The 17,888-nt window shown below is 42.8% G+C and overlaps 1 protein-coding gene and 1 pseudogene across 2 annotated transcripts in view; both read left to right on the forward strand.

The window, feature by feature from the left end:
- The window catches only part of gabra3 (gamma-aminobutyric acid type A receptor subunit alpha3), a 160,193-nt gene that overhangs the window by 62,231 nt on the left and 80,074 nt on the right, over nt 1-17,888 (forward strand). The gene's annotated exons all lie outside the window — the stretch shown is intronic.
- LOC148349497 (5.8S ribosomal RNA) lies at nt 2,527-2,667 on the forward strand (annotated as a pseudogene).

The following is a 17,888-nucleotide window of genomic DNA, read 5'->3' on the forward strand; positions in this document are numbered from 1 at the left end:
AACAGTAATTAGTTACAGTCAAAAGTAACTCAATTACCGTTCAGATTACTGACATCAAAAAGAAGCACCTTCCTCTGAAAGTAACTACCGAGTTAAAAAACATCAAATATACTCGCATAAAGGACAACCCCCTTCAAACTGTTTTAAAATAGCCACATGATAATATAAATAGAAGAAAACGTGTATTCATGAGAGCTTACAAATGACCACTTATGTGAGACACTCTATATCCATTTTGTTTCTGGGATTCAACAAGTCCGAGATCTTTTTTTGTGAGCACTGTCTAAGACCTTTTCTTTTTTTTCCCGGCGTGGTGTGTTGCCAAAAAAATGTTACCGGTAAAAAGGGTCAAATTCAGAAGACGTCTACCATAAATTCTGCACTTACGCTTGCCTCATCTATTTTCAGTCGGTTTGTTGATACTGTATAAGCCAAGCCCCCTTCCCTACTCGCTGCCTACCAGTCACTACTGGTGACACAAAACCAAATAGGGGCATATAAGCTGATTCTATATCTCAGTATTTAATTCTAAAGTTGTAGATTTCGCTTGGATGTGAATAGGTACGGTAGGGAGAATATCTCCATGAGGAGAAATTCAGCATTATCATACTTTGAACTAGCGACAGTGCCACTATTCCTATTTAGTTGTCGATTGTATGTGAGTACAAACACGCCGACCCTTTAATTGATGTTGCTGTGACGACGAGAGGGATGCATGTATGTACAGTATTGAATAATAACACATTTTTTGCACAACCTAAATCCTGATACAAGACCATCATATACCTCATTTTAAGGTAAGTTTGGGCAAACTACAGGACGCGGGCCAAATGTGGCCCGTCAAGCCTTCTTATACGGCCCGCAAAACGAAAACGGTCAAAATACAATAACATGTTTGGTTTTGTAGTATTTTTTTAGAAATTTTGTAGTATTTCTGACGTTATGTTTTGCAGTAGACACAAAAGGGACGCTGAGGACAGAGGTGGCCCACAAATTTATGTTTTTTTATTTCTTTTTTTTTTATCAGTCGTACTTTATTTACTATGATACTGTATATAATGTTATTACACTTTGACCATTTTTATTAAGCGGGCCAGATTATAAAGCGTGCGGGGCTTCATGTGGCCATAGTTTGCCCATCCCTGGTATAGAACATAAAATAATTAGATTGAATCTTAAAAAAATCTTCAAAAGCTGCCTTTCATTTTACATGCCCTCATTTTATGATTTCCTCATCATTAGTCGTTGTGTGTACCGATGGCGCGAAATATTGTCCAAACACAAAGTGTAATATTACTCTGCAAGCAACTGTATTTTTCGTCCTGCACAAGACGGCCACTCCAATAAAGTGAAGGCCAATAGGTGACTTCTGATGCTTAACAATTCCGATTAGAAACTGCAGCTTGTGCCAGGCAAAGGGACAAGGTTATTCTAGGTCAAAGTTTCTGACTATCTATGATTGCCTGTAGAAGGCTGGCAGTCGTATTGCCTGTTGGATTTAAAGGATATTATCACTATTAGATATATATATTTTATATATATATATATATATATATATATATATATATATATATATATATATATATATATATATATATATATATATAGGATATTATCACTGTTACGATGCTTGAATGATTCCTATTGCATGGCATAGTTATGTAGTTAGTGTTGGGTGCCTTACTGGAAAACCATAATTAGTTACCGTCATTTAGAGAGTAAACACCAGAAACTAGTGTGTTCCAAATGATTGTATATATACGCATAGATGACCCTCTAGAACTGCTTTAAAGACTGCCACGTAATGAAAGAAACTGAAGAAAAACGTCTACACGGATCTGTGGAAGCAGTGAACCCTTCATACTATTTACTTATTTACTGTGTATCCCAAACTATAAGGCACACCTAAAAACCCCAATTCGGCCAGAAATTTTAAAGTGCGACTTATAACCCGTTGCGCTACTTATACCGCAGAATAGAGTGGATGGGAACCGGGATTGCATACAGTATTAATAGGTTTGCGTTACCATAGACTTCGATTATGAAATTCACATAATACTGTATGCAACTAGAATCGAACCCGAGTAGTAATGGGGAGAGCGCTGACACTTAGCCATTAGAGCATCAGTGATACATGTGAAGAATATGGCGGGTGTCACTCCCTGGCCGAGTGACGGAGCAAGTTCGGCGGACGCGGCGTCACACGGCGCGATGCGAGAAAAGGCGGCGGGCGTGATCGGGCTACCCCCGTAACTGGGGAGGGAGCCCGCTCGTCCGACGACCCCAGTAGCGCGGCGCGACGACAGGCGGCCATCCGTGTGCGGCGGGCGAAAGGCGGCGGACATGCGCGGGACCCCCGTAACTGTGTCGGTGTCGTGCGTATCGCGCCCGAAAGTACCCGCGCCGCGGGTTAGGGGCTCGCTCGCGGGAGCGACCGAACGGCACCCGCGGTGCGGCGCAAGTAAAAACCCTGTCGTGAATTTGTCTCCGATTGTGCCGGGTGGACGTAAAATTGCCCAGCTGTACGACTCTTAGCGGTGGATCACTCGGCTCGTGCGTCGATGAAGAACGCAGCTAGCTGCGAGAACTAATGTGATTTGCAGATTGGCTGGCAACCAGTTCAGGGTGTCCCCTGCCCACTGCCCGGAGATGGCTGGGATGGGCTCCAGCTCCCGCGCGACCCTAATAAGGATAAGCGGTGCAGATAATGAGATGAGATTTTTTTCTATTTTTTATTTTTTTGAAGGGGCGTCGCTACTTCGCAGATTTTCAATTTTAGCGGGTGGTTTTGGTCCCCATTAAACGCGATAACCGAGGTTAATGGATATATATATCTGTACCCCTTATTTTCAGTAGGGTCGCGGGGATGCTGGAGCCAATTCCAGCTATCTTTAGGCAGTGGGCAGGGAACACCCTGAACTGGTTGCCAGCCAGTCGCAGGGCGCACAGACACAGACAACCCTACACTTACTCATTCACACATAGGGTCAATTTGGACTGGCCAATTAACCAGACATGCATGTTTTTGGAATGCGAGAGAGAACCGGACGACCCGGAGAAAACCCACGCAGGCACTGGGAGAACACGCAAACTCCACGCGATGAGGCTGCGGTAGCTGGACTTGAACCCTGAACCCCTGGCTGGGTGGTTAGCGCACAGCCGCCCTGCTCCAATTTTTGATATCTAAGTTTGTTTAAGGAAAAAAAAAAAAACAGAAGCACAAGTAAGTGAAGAGGGGTGAGAAGAGTCCTTTCTTTGGTCGTGCAATCTTGAGAACTTGCAAACTAACACTTACCCGAAACACTCCATATCCATTTTGTCTCTGGGCTTCAAACCCTTCGAAGATCTCCTTCTCCATTTCTGGGTATTGTCCAAGATGTTGTAATACTGCAAATAAATAGACCAAAATTCAGCACACTTTTACCGTAAATTATGTGCTCACGCTCGCCCCATTGATATTTCGGCGTTTTTTTTTGTTTCTATATAAGCATTGCCGCTCTCCACTTGCGCTTGAGGAAACACAGCCATAACAGAATTCGGTTGTAGTTTGTAGGTAAATACAAACCTGCCCATCCTTCAAGAGTTTGAGGGTTCTATGTGACAATGAGAATGATTCAGAAGTATTTAGTATTAGATAGCGGAAAAAGCACCATGTGGTAACAACAGTAGGGTTATTGGTAACGCCTTATTATACTCGTGACAGTGAAAAGTGATTCCAGGAACGGATTACAAAGGGGTTATAAATGAGCAAATATACAAGTATTCCTTGTACACTGCCCTCAGTTGTAAATTGAGCTAGACTAAAAAAACTATAAACTAGAAATAAGGCATCTACGCCTTTATCATTTGTCCACTGAATCTGGAAGCGTGAGTGCAGGACTATGACAGATAATCTTCTTAAAAAGGCGAATCAACCACAGACAAAGAAACAGCAAGACAAATCTTCTTCATTGTTAAGGTTTGAAAAGAAAACACGACTCCCTTTGATAGAAGACAAACCCATAATCATGTTGTTGATTGGAGGATCTGCAAATGAAAGATTAGCTATGTCGGAAAGGGCGACCCATGCATCATTTTGAGACATGGAATGTATTTATCTTGCCCGTGCTAATTAGCGCACTCTCACAATTTTTCTAGCCTTGGATGATAGCTGTTTTAATGTTTATATGATCCAAACTAGGTTGCAGCCAGGAAGCTTATTAGGTTTCAATAATCCTCCTGCAGCCTCGCTAATTAAGGTTATTTGATTTTACACGCTCCCGGCAACAGTATAACGCGGATCACTTGGGAATCGGGATGTATCCTTGTTAGTGGAGTTGAAATCATCAGTCACCCGGGTTTGAATTATAATCCAATCTCTGCAGGTGACGTCAACGTCGCGATCAATATCCTAAATTGCTTTGCTGAGTCCCACCTTTCCGGCAATATTAAACGTCATAAGCCTGTTAGCGGGTACCGAGTATTGATCTGTCCCTGTTGCCTCTGCTGCTCCAGTGGAAATGAGACTTTTGATTTGGGTTTTCAGTGTTTCCCATAGAATTTTGTGAGACCCGGAGCGTGGACGGTTTAGGACATAGGTGTCAAACTTCCCGCATCAATCGAGTTAGCCGTAGCCTGACGAGCGCAGCCACTTTTAAAACTATCTACTGACAAAGAACACGTGGGCTAGTTGAAAAATCACACCAACTAGTGCATTAATAGTGAGTCTCTAGTGTCAGGAAGCGGACACCCAGGAACGACCTTTTCTCTATCATGATGTAACAGAAGGTTAAACCGAAAAAAGCAGGGTGATGTTTTTGTTGCTGTCGATTACAAATGCTAAACCCTCACAATGGCCGAGCAATCCAAATTGGAGGCTTTCAAAACCAAGGAGAGGCTGAATATTTGTTAACTGACATTGCCGGTAAACCCATGCGTCTTCTTTGTGGAGCTTATGTGGCCGTAATTAAGGAATTTAATGTGAAACGGCACTACAAGAGAAAACATCAGAGTAAGCTGAAAAACCTGAATGCAGAGCAGAAGATACAGAAAATTAAATAGTTAAAGAGTCTGAGGATCCAGCATATGTTTGTCACCAAAGCAAAATTCCCCAAGTGAAAAGCACAACTTTTATTTATATTATTATTTATTTACATTTTTTACATTTCGAATTTGTAGTGGGCAGTAATTTTTTTAATAGAACTCTCTACGCCACACCTTTTTTCTCATCGCCAAAATTCAAAATGTTCAACTTGGGGAAAACGTCAAATTTTACCCAGCCGTCACGACCGAGATGGAGACTCCGGTAAAAACAGGGGTGGGGGACTATGCGATGCAATAACAGCTGAATCATTGACACACACTGCTCACTCGATATAGAGTTTCTACCAGTATCGTGTAGACCCTTCTATCTACCGAGAGAGCTAACTGTGGCCATTGTGATTGCTGTTTACGTTCCACCGGATGCTAATGTTAGCATAGCTCTAAATCTCCTTCCCGCTGCTATCAATAAACAGCAGCTTGCACACCCCGACGGAGCTTTTATCGTCGCCGGCGACTTCAATCAGGCATGCTTAAGGACTGTACTTCCCAAATTCATTCAATACATGGAGTGAGCCACCAGGGGAAAAAACACTGGACCGTGTGTACAGCAACATCAAACATGTGTACAGAGCTTCCCCCTGCCCCCACCTAGTTGGATCTGGCCATCTCTGTCTGTCTCTCACCCCCCTCATACATCCCCCTCCGGAGAAATACAAAGCCTGCAACAAGGACAATACAAACATCTTCTTTATTCCTTTATCTTCTTTGTTTTCTTTTATCCTCAATGTAAAATGTGAACTGGAGTGCCACGTCCAATTTCGTTGTCACAATATGTTCAACCCATTTTGTAGCAATGAGAATAAAGGTATATTCTATTCTATTCTATATTACAGGGCAGGAGGGGCAGGGCAAACACCGCAACAAGTGACTCAGCGAGAGTGCGTGCTTTAGCTTGGGTGGAAGAATAGAATAGAATAGAATAGAATAGAAGGGCTGACCATGGCGTTTGCGATCATTTATATAAGGAGAAATTTAGGTTTTTTTTTATTTACTTCACAGATATATATTTAAAAATATCACACATTATCTATATGTGTTCTATCAACACAAGTTTATGAGACTCTGGCGGGACAAATTTAATCCTTGCTGCCCGCCAGAATCTTCCTATGGTATGGGTTTTCATGCCATCTAAGAAGTGAAGAAGATTTGTAAATGGCGGGGAGGGAATAAACATTGGCTCGCCCTCACTCGAGTTGCTCAAGGCCCTTACATCGATTACAACTGCACACCTCTGAGTTGGCAGCAGCATCCCTCTACCCTGAGAGAGGAGGAAAAAATCCTTCCAATATGTTACATTTTATCTGGAGCCAAGTTTCTTCATGCTGGAGTTACTGTTGTGGAAAATTGTATTGATTTGATTCATGTATGAAATTGTGTTCATTTGTCTCATTCTCTAAAGCAGTGTTTGGGAACGTATGGCTCGCGAGCCAAATGGGGCTCTTTTCATGAGTATATCTGGCTCAGAGATAAAATAAGGCCCATGATAATGTCCCCTTTTAATTTCCTTTTTTTTGGTGTGAAGCCAAAACGACATTGTAAGTCCTTTTTCCGGTCCAAAATATATAGGGAAAAGTTTCAACTACAGTTTGCAGCCACGTTGTTACACCAACAGACACTGTTTCGGCTATACATCACTGAGGAATCCTTTTTATGGAAGATCGTTAAACAATCTTTTGTTACTGATGAGACACTTTATGAAAACCCACAGAACAGTAGAAACTGTAAACACCCATAAACGCCAGGCAAGCACCCAGAGCAGATCTCAGCATACATTGATTATTGCTCCAGCGAAGGTCGGGGGGTCCCGTCCCTGTGCGTTGAGCCGACCAGATGAACCAGGTTTTTCCAATGCTGGCGGTCTTGTGCCAGCTGTTCTGCATCCTCTACAGCAACTCCGTGTTGTTGGAGGTCGCCCGCAACGACGTCGAGCCATCGAGTGCGGGGTTTCCCTCGTGGTCGTCTCCAGCCTGCTGCCTTTGGGTCAAACTGGAGAATGGCTCGTGTCGGATGGTCTGGTGGTAGACGAAGGACATGGCCAAACCAGCGGGTGCGGCGTTGTGCGACCAAGGAAGATGCTCGGGGCTGGCACGTGCGGGCTCTAAGCTCTTTATTGGAGACTCGTTGGGGCCACCTGATGTTCTCGATGGTTCTGAGAGCCCTGCTATCAAAACCGTCGCTTCTTATGGCCAGGGTGTCGTTCAGGGGCCATGTTTCTGAGCCATAAAGCAGGATAGAGAGTACGGCGAGGTTGTAAATGCGGAGCTTCGTCTTGCGTGCGATGGTCTGGTGCCGCCAGAGTGGTTTCCAGAGAGACTGCAGAGCAGATGCTGCCAGGGCTCTTCTGCGGAGAATCTCTGGTTTTAGGTCCCCATTGTGTGTCACCATGGACCCCAGATGCACAAAGCTCTTGACAGGCTCTACGATGTCGCTACCAATTTGGATGGGAGGTGGATCTGGTCCATCACCAACATACATGAACTTGGTTTTCGTCCAACTCACTTGGAGGCCAAGCCGCGCTGCCTCTTCGCTGTAAATGCCCAGAGCGTCTTTCAGCTGGCTGTAGGAAGTGCTGAGCATGATGGTGTCGTCAGCATACTCCAGGTCAGTCAGGTGGTAGTTGCCGAAAGACACTCCGGGGATGCGCTCTCTAACCCTGAACATCAGATGGTCGATGATGCAATTAAAAAGGTCGGGAGCAGCCACGCAGCCTTGACGAACGCCGCTGGAGATAGTAAACCAGTCGGAATCAATGCTGTTGATACGGACACAGCTCTCTGCGTTGCTGTAGAGTAGCTTGAACAGGGCTATGATCTTGGGTGGTGCTCCGAGAGCTTGGAGGATGTTCCACAGTGAAGAGTGGCAGACGGTGTCAAAGGCGGCCTTCAGATCAATGAATCCGATATATAGATGGCGATCTTTACGGAATTCACGGGTCTTCTCTATCAGCAAACGGACGGCAGAGATGTGGTCCGTTGTGGAGCGGTTGGGCATAAAGCCAGCCTGCTGGGGACGGCGGCAGCTTCTGATTGCTGGAAGGGCACGGCTGAGCAAGATCCTGGTAAAGACCTTGCCCGGGATGGAGAGTAAGGTTATACCTATGTGATTTCCACAGACAAGCCTGTCACCCTTGCATTTCCAGAAGGGCATGATGACTCCTCTGGTCCAGTCGGTGGGCAGCTGCTCCGATTCCCACACCTGGTTGAATAGGCAGGTTAGCCACTCCACCATGCCATCACCGCCGGCCTTGAGCATCTCGTCGGTAATGGCACAGATGCCGGGGGCTTTCTTTGTGTTCAGCTTCTTCAGAGCAGCTCTCACTTCCTCGGGTGTTACAGGGTCTGTGCAGCAGGCGTCGCTAGGAGGTGCTGTGTTTGCAGCCACTAGGAGGGTGGGATCAGCCGGGATGGTGCTGTGCTGCAAGAGGAGGCTAAAGTGCTCCTTCCAGCGCGCGAGACAGTTGGCTTCTGTCATGATGAGGTTGCCGTCTGAGTCTTTTACCAGGGCTGTCTTTATGTGTGGGCCGCTACGGGCTTGGCGTAGTAGACTGAATACGCGGCTCATGTTGTTGTTGTTGGCCGCGGACTCAAGCTGTTGGGCTTCTGCCTGCCAAAACCTCTCCCTATCTTCAGCAATGGCCACATTGCGCAGGCGGTTCAGTCTCCGATACTCCGTGAGGTCGCCTCGGAGCCGGGCCTCACGCCGCTGGTCTATGATGTTTAGTGTCCTCTCTGATATCCAGGGCTTTCTCGGGGAGGATCGCGGGCGTCCGAGGACATTGTGAGCAGACTGGAGGACACTTTCCTTGAAGGCCGCCCAGTCTGTCAGCTTGTCAGGAGCCAGGGCATCGAGAGTGCGGCGGATGGAGCAACTGAAGTCTCTGGCGATGTTGGGGTCGCTGAGTCGGGAGGAGTCGGGGCGAGGCAGAGTCTTGTGCTGGTTGGCTCGGAGCTTTAGCTTGAGCTGGGCCACCAGCAGACGATGGTCTGTGTTGCCAAGCTGTGCTCCTCTGAACACCCGGCAGTTGGTTACAAACGACTTCCAGCGTCGTGATATCAGGATGTGGTCCAATGCCTTCCTGGTTCTGCCATCTGGGCTGTACCACGTCCAGTGATGGATGCATTTCCGGGGAAACCAGGTGTCAGCAACACAAAGGTTGTTTTGGTGGCAGAGGAGGAGGAGGCGGTTGCCATTGTCGTTTGTTGTGCTGTCAACGAAGGTGGTGCCGACAGGTGAGCCGGTGGGCCGATCATTGCTGGATAGAGTGGCGTTGGCATCAGTGAGGATGATGGTGACATCGTGTGGTGGGGCTTGGTCGACAGCCTAGTGGAGTTGGTCAAAGAACACGTCCTTCGCATCCTCATCAGCGACATCAGTGGGGGCGTAGGCGACGATCACTGTCATCTTGCTGTGATGGTGGAGGAAGCGAGCAGACAGTAGTCTGTCGCTTATTGGTGTCCAGCTGATGAGGGACCTCTGGAGGGCTTTTGGAATGGCGAGAGCCACACCGTAAAGGCCGGTCCGACTCTCGGGGCCACTCCAGATGTAGCAATGGTTGCCAGCTGTTGTTTCACCATTGCCTTGCCATCGTACTTCACAGAGCCCTGCCAGGGTGATGTTATAGAGACAGAGCTCTCGGGACAGCAGGGTGGCAGCTCCGGGGCGAAGGAGTGTCTGGACATTCCAGGTGGCGACACGGGTCTTACGCCGAAGGTCGATCCGTACTCGTTGGTCGGGGGCAGGCTGGGGTCCGTTACCGTGTTGGTCAGTCCGGCTTCTTTCTCTGGTCAGTTTCGTAACAAAGGGGGTTTTCTCCTGGGTGAGTTGTTAGCCCTCCGCAGGATAGTCGGTTGGTGGGGCTGCCACCTCACAGCGTACCGACACGCTGGGGTCTTTGTTTGTCTGGAACCTACCCCGGAGACCGGCCTGCCATGGGTGACCCTACCAGGAGCAAGCTCCCGACGGTATCGCTCTCCAGGGTCACTGGAACACGCAAGCCCCCTCGCCGCATCAAGGCCAGACCCATACATAACGCACTTTAATACATCTCTGTCAGTGTTCATTTTACCTGTGAAAAGTGATGGGTCCCTGGGACTCGCATGCTCAAAAATCTATGGGTCCCAACAGAGACCTATGGGTCCCCAAAATTTAGTGTTGTCGAGGTTGAAATTGTAAATCGGCGACAAATATATAATATAGAATATAAATCTATATTTTCATTCAGTTTTAATCATCACAGTTTATTGGTAATAATATTGGTAATAGTTATCACTTCAAGAGTTTTCAGTTCACAACAATATTTTACATTATATAAATTAATATTGCTGAAATAATTATATTAATCTATATTCTTTTGTTTATTTTCTTTTGTCTCCGCGATCTTCCCAAGAATTTCTCCACCGTTTTGTCGTGCCAGAACTATTGCCGTTGTTATCACTTTCTGCATTATGTTTCGATTTATAACTGACACTGAAGAAATGACCAATTTTGTGTTGATTTTCACCTAATACTAACTGTTTTTTCGGAGGCATAACTCATACCTGTCAACCTCCACGGCTCCATGCCCTTACAAACTGTATTTTCCCTTACAAAATACAAAAAAAATCTTACACCATATTTTTTTTCAAGCGTGTTTATTTATGTAGTTTAATATGTTATATTGTACATGTGTTTCCTTATATCATATATATTGTTAATGAACATTTTGTTGTGAGACACTGGGATGCTCGACATGAATGAGGTTTATTATAAAAAAAAGTTCAAAAATGAAGTAACGTGGACGTTCACTGTAGAAGGAAAAAATACATGCAAATATAATTAAGTAGAATAATACATTTTCTTATTGAAATTATTAATTCATTTTCTGCATTAAATTATTGTTGGTAATATACTGATTAAAGGGATAACCTCAAACCTGTCTTTTTTCATTTTCTCCTTTTATACATCCTTTTTTTCTTAACTTCTTTATACAACATAATGATTCGTAATGCATCAAAGCAAGTGAGCCGTTTGAGAACCGGCTCTCTTTGATGAGTTGAGCCGAAAAAGCCTGTTCTCTAAAAAGAGACGAACTTTCACTACACAACTAGAACTCGTTTGACTTGATTGATTTGCCGTTTTCGTGATAGTCGGTGTATACCGGATGGTACCCATGATTGACAAATTTGCGTTTTCTTGTACGTCGTACACGTCCTAAAATCCATAATAAACGTACTTTGTACGGCAAAAACGTACAAGTTGACAGGTATGCATACTTAACCTTCCCTCGCCGACAACCACCACAACAATGACGTAATCTCGAAGCGAGATCGGCGTGCAGACGAAAACACGAACCGCGAGACTAAAACAACAATGGCGGATCTGCCTGACGAAAAGTTTTGAGTGTGGTAAATCTTTGTTAAAAACAAAAATAATCGGGTAATAATGACAATTTTGTGTCAAAAAAGTTGCGTCCTGGGGACGCACGTTGATTTGACACTATGCGTCCCCAGCAAAAATGATGCGTCTAGGACGCAGGGACGCGGGCATACGAGAACACTGCTCTGTTAATGTAAATAAATGCACTCGGTTCTTCGTTGGGAATCCTTTTGCACAAAATACTGAATCCATGCGGCGTGGCAGGCAAGCAGTAAGCCTGTGGGTTTGCTGAGGTGTTATCGCTGCCCAGGAGGCTTCGATAGCGGCCTTTAGCTCATTTGTAATGTTTGGGCTGTTGACTTTTAGTTGCTTCTTCACACTACCCCACAGGGTTCACATCAGGAAACATCATTTTCCACGCCATAACGTGAAAATATCATTATTTAAGGAGGCTGCAACCTGTGGGTCTATTGCAGTGGTGCTTAATCCGGGTTTGGTCAAACCCTAGGAGTTTGGTGAGTCATTGTCAGGGGTTCGGTGGAGACCATGTAGTGGAGGTCAACATATCTATACGCATTATATTTCCCCAGCGTGAGTAAGACAGAGGCAGCAGAAATCCAAGATAAACACCTTGACAAAATCATTGAAACTTAGCAAAACCAGGTCCAACAGCAACTCTTCAGAACAACATTCCTCTAGTCCGAACGTTTTGGCATCAACAAATAGAAAAAAGCCAATTAGTGCCAAGAAAGCCCTGTTTTTTTTAACGCCATTTGCTACGATGTATTTTTGCAAACACTCGTTTTGGGGGGTGTTTGACATAAAAACAGAAGGAACAGACTTTTCCGTAAAAATTACATGAGAGTAGCACTCTAGATGAAGCCACACAAATCTGACCTGGTCTCCAAATGGCAACCGCAGAGGTAACACTGATTTTCAGTTCTGTTACTTGTGAGGTCATGCGCTATGTTGGTTTTGTCCTGCACAGTTCGCTTTGTGCAGCAGTTGAAAAATGATGTGCCATGAATTAGAAAAAAATTATATTATTTCATACTTGTTAACCTCCAGGGCTCCATGCCCTTACAAACTGTCGTATATTCCCTTACAAAATACAAAATAAACTTTCACCATATTTTTTTTCAAACGTGTTTATTTATGTAGTTTAACATGTTATATTATACATGTGTTTCATTATATCATACACATATATTGTAATTAACATTTTGTTGTCAGATACTGAGTTGCTCGACATGAATGAGGTTTATTATAAAAAAAAGTGAAAAAATGAAGTACTATGGACATTCACCGTAGAAAGAAAAAATACATGCAAATATAATTAAGTAGAATAATACATTTTCTTATTCAAATTATCAATTCTGCATTAAATTATTGGTGGTAATGTACTGATTTAAAGGATAACCACAAACCGGTCTGTTTTCATTTTCTCCTTTTATACTTCCTTTTTTTCTCAACTCCTTTATACAACATTATAAGTCGTAATATAATATAGAATATATAGAATATATAATATACAGAATATAAAATATACAGAATATAGAATAGAATATAGAATATAGAATATACCTTTATTGTCATTGTTACAACATGGGATATATTGTGACAACGAAATTGGACGTGGCACTCCAGGTCCACATTTTACAGTGAGAATGAGGAAAACAAAGGGATAGAGGAACAAAGAAGATGTTTGTACTGTCCTTGTTGTATAGGCTTTGTTTTCCTCCGGAGGGGGGTGTATGAGGGGGTGAGGGACAGACAGAGATGGGCAGATCCAACTGGATGTTTGCTCTTACTGTACACACAGTCCATTGTTTTTTTCCCTAATTGCTCAGTCCACGTATTGAATGGATTTGGGAAGTACAGTCCTTAAGCATGCCCGATTAAAGTCGCCGGCGACGATAAAAGCTCGGGGTGTGAATCAAATGCATCAAAGCAAGTGAGCCGGTTGAGAGCTCAATTCTCTTTAATGAATTGAGCCGAAAAAGCCAGTTCTATAAAAAGATACGGACTTCCTTTCACTACACAACTACCATATGAAATCCGATGTTTTTTAAGTCCACATGTATTTCAAATTTACTCAATCAACCACGCCTGTTGTTTTCAGATCAGAATGACTTACGGCGTTTTAATTCAGGTTCGGCCATTGCGACTTGATGATTGTATCCAAAGAAAATTCAAAACTATGTTGTAATATAGGCCTACTGCTCTGCTTTCGCTTTGTTCACGTATGATCGGAATGATGCATGATGGGAAATCTCAAGGCGGCAGACGCATGCGCACAGTAGCATCAAACCGCTCGCTTTGTTTGCAATGAAAAAAACCATACCAAGATAGAGGCTACCGAGGCAAACTCGTTTGACTTGATTGCTTTGCCATTTCGTGATAGTCGGTGTATACCGGATGGTACCCATAATTGACAAATTTGGGTTTTTCCATACAGATTTTCTTGAATGTCGTGCACGTCTTAAAATGCATAATAAACGTACTTTGTACAGCAAAAACGTAGAGGTTGACAGGTATGTTCTTTTGTACTACTGTAGGGTTCGGTAAATGCGTCTATGAAACTGACGCGGTTCGATAGCTTCAACAAACTTAAAACTATTGTATTAGAAATGTATTGCTATGATCAAGCCATTTAGGCTTTGTCTTCAGGATTTTGTGACATTAAAAAAACATTGGAATTTGTGATTTTTGAGGCCTTAAACTAGCATTATCACCAAGTTCTTCACACAGCATTTATTAGTTCCTCTAACATAGTGATCAAGTAAACCATATTCTCTTTAAACCGCCACGCTTGACACTACAGATGCACTAAAATCCAGTAAAACTGTTTGACAGTCAGAAGTTGAAAATGAACTATTCATGAGACAAACTTGAGCAAATGTGCAAAGGCAGACAGATAGAGCGACGTTGAGCGACACAAACATGAGTGAAACAGACAAAAGCTTTTGACATGCTTGTAGCTTTCATTTTCTTCCCCGCTATGTATGAAAGTTGCATGAATCAGTCACAACATTTTGGATTCTAAATTTCTGATTGTAGTGCTTTATGAAGATATAATAGATCACTTTTCTAAAGTTTTTATTTTTAGTTTTTTGGGCTCCGAGTGACTCTCACAGGTCTGTTTTTTTATCAACTGTGAGCAAGGCAAGAGTGGTGATAATGTTTTGGTTCGGGATCTAAATACGTATATGTAAATTTGTTTGTTTGTGTGTCTGTCAAGCCAAGAAACCGGAAAGCAGTTTAAATATGACTACCATTTTTCAAAGGAAGTCAGCTAGGTTACTCTAGATGTGAAAAATGCCCCCAAAAAGCTGACTCCGCTTTTTGGGTTTTGTTGACTCTGCGTTTTTTCCCAGAAAGACATTCCACTCTCCCCGGACAGAACAACATTTAATATCAAAACCATCTTTTACAGGCAGTTATTTGGGTAGGTTACCTTAAATGTGAAAAAGGGCCAAAAAAGCTGACTCACAACTTTTGGTTTTGTTGACTCAGCATCTTTCGCAAATAAACATTCCACTCTCCCAGTCCAGAACAACATTGAATGTCAACAACATCCTTTACAGGCAGTCAGATAAGTTAAATTAGCGGTAAAAACTGCCCCCATTAAAAAACGACTTGGAATTTTTGGTGCGGCTTTCCCAGAAGGACATTCCACTCTCCTATGACAGAACGACATTTAATATCAACAGTATATTTTACAGGCAGTTGTGTAGGTTACCCTAAATGTGAAAAAGGGCCAAAATAGCTGACTCACAACTTTTGGTTTTGTTGACTGAGCATTTTTCCCTAGATAAACATTCCACTCTCCCAGTCCACAATGATAATAAATATCTGTAGGGTAAATTAAACTAGAAATGTGTGTCTAATTAATGGTATCAATTCAGATTTGCTAAGGGTGATGTGACCTCATATTCAACCCATAAGAACAGTGTATGGTGTCTCTGACCTGCTGAAAAAACCCAAGGTCCCAAACAGCATCCGGCCATCTGCCCTTGAGTTTAAATAAGGGGGGCTGTTCTCAAACAGATATATCCTGATGAAATTGTCTGAGAAAAGCTAGTTTCCTTTCAAGTCATATCAAGTGTGAAGGTCATCCTTGTTCATTGTGTTTAAACCCATGATCCAGCTGTCTTTAATGATTACATTTTTTGTCATATCCTGCTTCGCAATTCATGACTGGAACTGCATAAAAAGGCGATACAAACGGTGACTAACACATATTAGGCCGGTGTCCTTCTGGCAAGAAGAAATAAAAACTGTCACTCCGACCGAACTCTGACTTGTCTTTTTTTCACATGTGAACCAAAGTAAAAGAGGTTTAGATCCCACAATATCAACACCATCTTTTACAGGTGGTCAAATAAATTAAACTAGATGTAAAAACTGCCCCCATGTAAAAAGAACTTGGCATTTTTGGTGCGGCTTTCCCAGAAAGACATTCTACTCTCAAAGACCTAAACGAGTTTGACCGGGATCACAATCTTTTACAAGCAATCAGGTAGGCCGCTCTAGAGGTGAATGACCCTGTCAAAAGGGGGAAAAAAAATTCAGTGTCTCAAAACGGGTGATGCTCTAATGGTGGACAGTCTATTTGTTTGTGTCTTGGTTTTATCGCAGAGAAAACTAAACCAGAGAAGACAGATTTGCAGGGTTTCTCCATAAAACTCATTGCTGGCTTCTAACTATAGTCATTATGTCATAAATTACCATTGCTCCTGCAACACTACTGCAATCATTGCATCGCGTGTCTGCTGATTGGAACATTTAATCCCTTCGTGGGCGATTTTCCTAATTAAAGGCTGTACTTATTTATTTATCACTGCTTTAACTATATAATAATGGACTTTCAATAATCCTGTGACTATTATGAGACGTAAATATTCTCTGTATTATGGAGTAACTTAACTGTCGAAAAAGCATCTCTATTAAAATAATTTGGATTTGTAGGTAGTTACAGTGGAACCTCGGTTCTCGACCATAATCCGTTCCAGAACCCTGTTCGAAAACCAATTTGTTCGATCACCGAAAACATTTTTCCCTTTAAAAATAATGTAAATTGTTTTAATCCGTTCCAACACCCTGAATATTTACCTTGAATGTTTAACGTTAACATAAAGCTAACCCAGGCTAATCGTACGTCCGCGTTATCGTAATCTTCCGTACGAAAGATTACGCTAACATGAAAGTGTAAAAATAAAAAAATCAGGTCGTTTACAAGTCATTTAGCACCCGGGTCTCCACAACAAGTGGTGAGCGGTTAATTGGAAATGTTGGTCTCCGTTCCTACACCCTGAATGTTTACCTTGAATGTTCAACGTAAACATAAAGCTAACCCAGGCTAATCGTTTGTTCGCGTTATCGTAATCTTCCATACGAAAGATTACGCTAACATGAACGTGTAAAAATAAAAAAAAGGATAAAGAAAAGAATTATGAATAGGATTTCTTACCTTTGTGGTGGTCAGCAGAAGCCATGCTGTATTCCCTAGCAAGATCAGACACTCGCACACCTCCTTCATATTTTCCTATTATTTCTTTCTTAAATGCAATAGTTGTACGCACTACTTTTCTTTTTTCACCTGTAGCAACTTTGCTGCTTGCACTGACTTCCTTCGGAGGCATAATTAGGGGCTAAAACACTTCGTACACCTATATTAAAAGCGAAAGCAAAACAAAGCACGTCCGCACGCAATAACAGTTGGTCACAAAAAGAGCGATCTACACCCGTACGCCGCTCAGCATCGCACCCTTGCATACGCACTCACGCATTACCGGCGTTCGAACTCGGATTTTTTGACCGAATAGCGAAGCAAGAATTTCTCAAAATTTTGGGTCGGACTCCGATTTCTTCGAACTGAGCGGCGTTCGAAAACCGAGGTTCCACTGTATATTGATTTTTTTGTTTTAAATCAGGGTTCTTAAACTCAATTTACCTGGGGGCCCCCGGATGTTGGGTTAGGGTTCCAAATTGGGTTCCACAAAAAAGTTTGAATAAAACACTCAAATATCTTTTTTTTTAATTCCCTACAAAAAAAGATTAAAAAATGAAAAAAACATTAAGAATTCATATGAAATAAATCAACCACCAGTATGTATCCATAATCAGCTAGAGCTGCACTTAAAAGGACAGTACGTATTTTTTAGCGCCTCTAGTCGTAAAAAAGGTGATTCATTAATAATTAATACGTATCCAAAATACATGAAATTTCATTCAGATGTGCATGTTTAATAAATACTTGTAATTTGAGAAAAGTATATTTATTTTACCTAGCTTGAGCCGCAACTAGAGGAAGATGACATAATACTCCGCCATCTTACTGCTATGGGTACCACAAAAAGCAAAAACTTGGGCAAAGAAATAGAAGAAAAATGGTGCTTTATGGTCACTTTAAGTCTCTGTATTTTTCTTACCTGTGATTTTGCCGCTTG

This window comes from Urocampus carinirostris, chromosome 17 (genome assembly GCF_059441175.1).
Source record: "Urocampus carinirostris isolate Australia breed hairy pipefish chromosome 17, RoL_Ucar_1.0, whole genome shotgun sequence".
Classification (NCBI taxonomy): Eukaryota; Metazoa; Chordata; class Actinopteri; order Syngnathiformes; family Syngnathidae; genus Urocampus; species Urocampus carinirostris.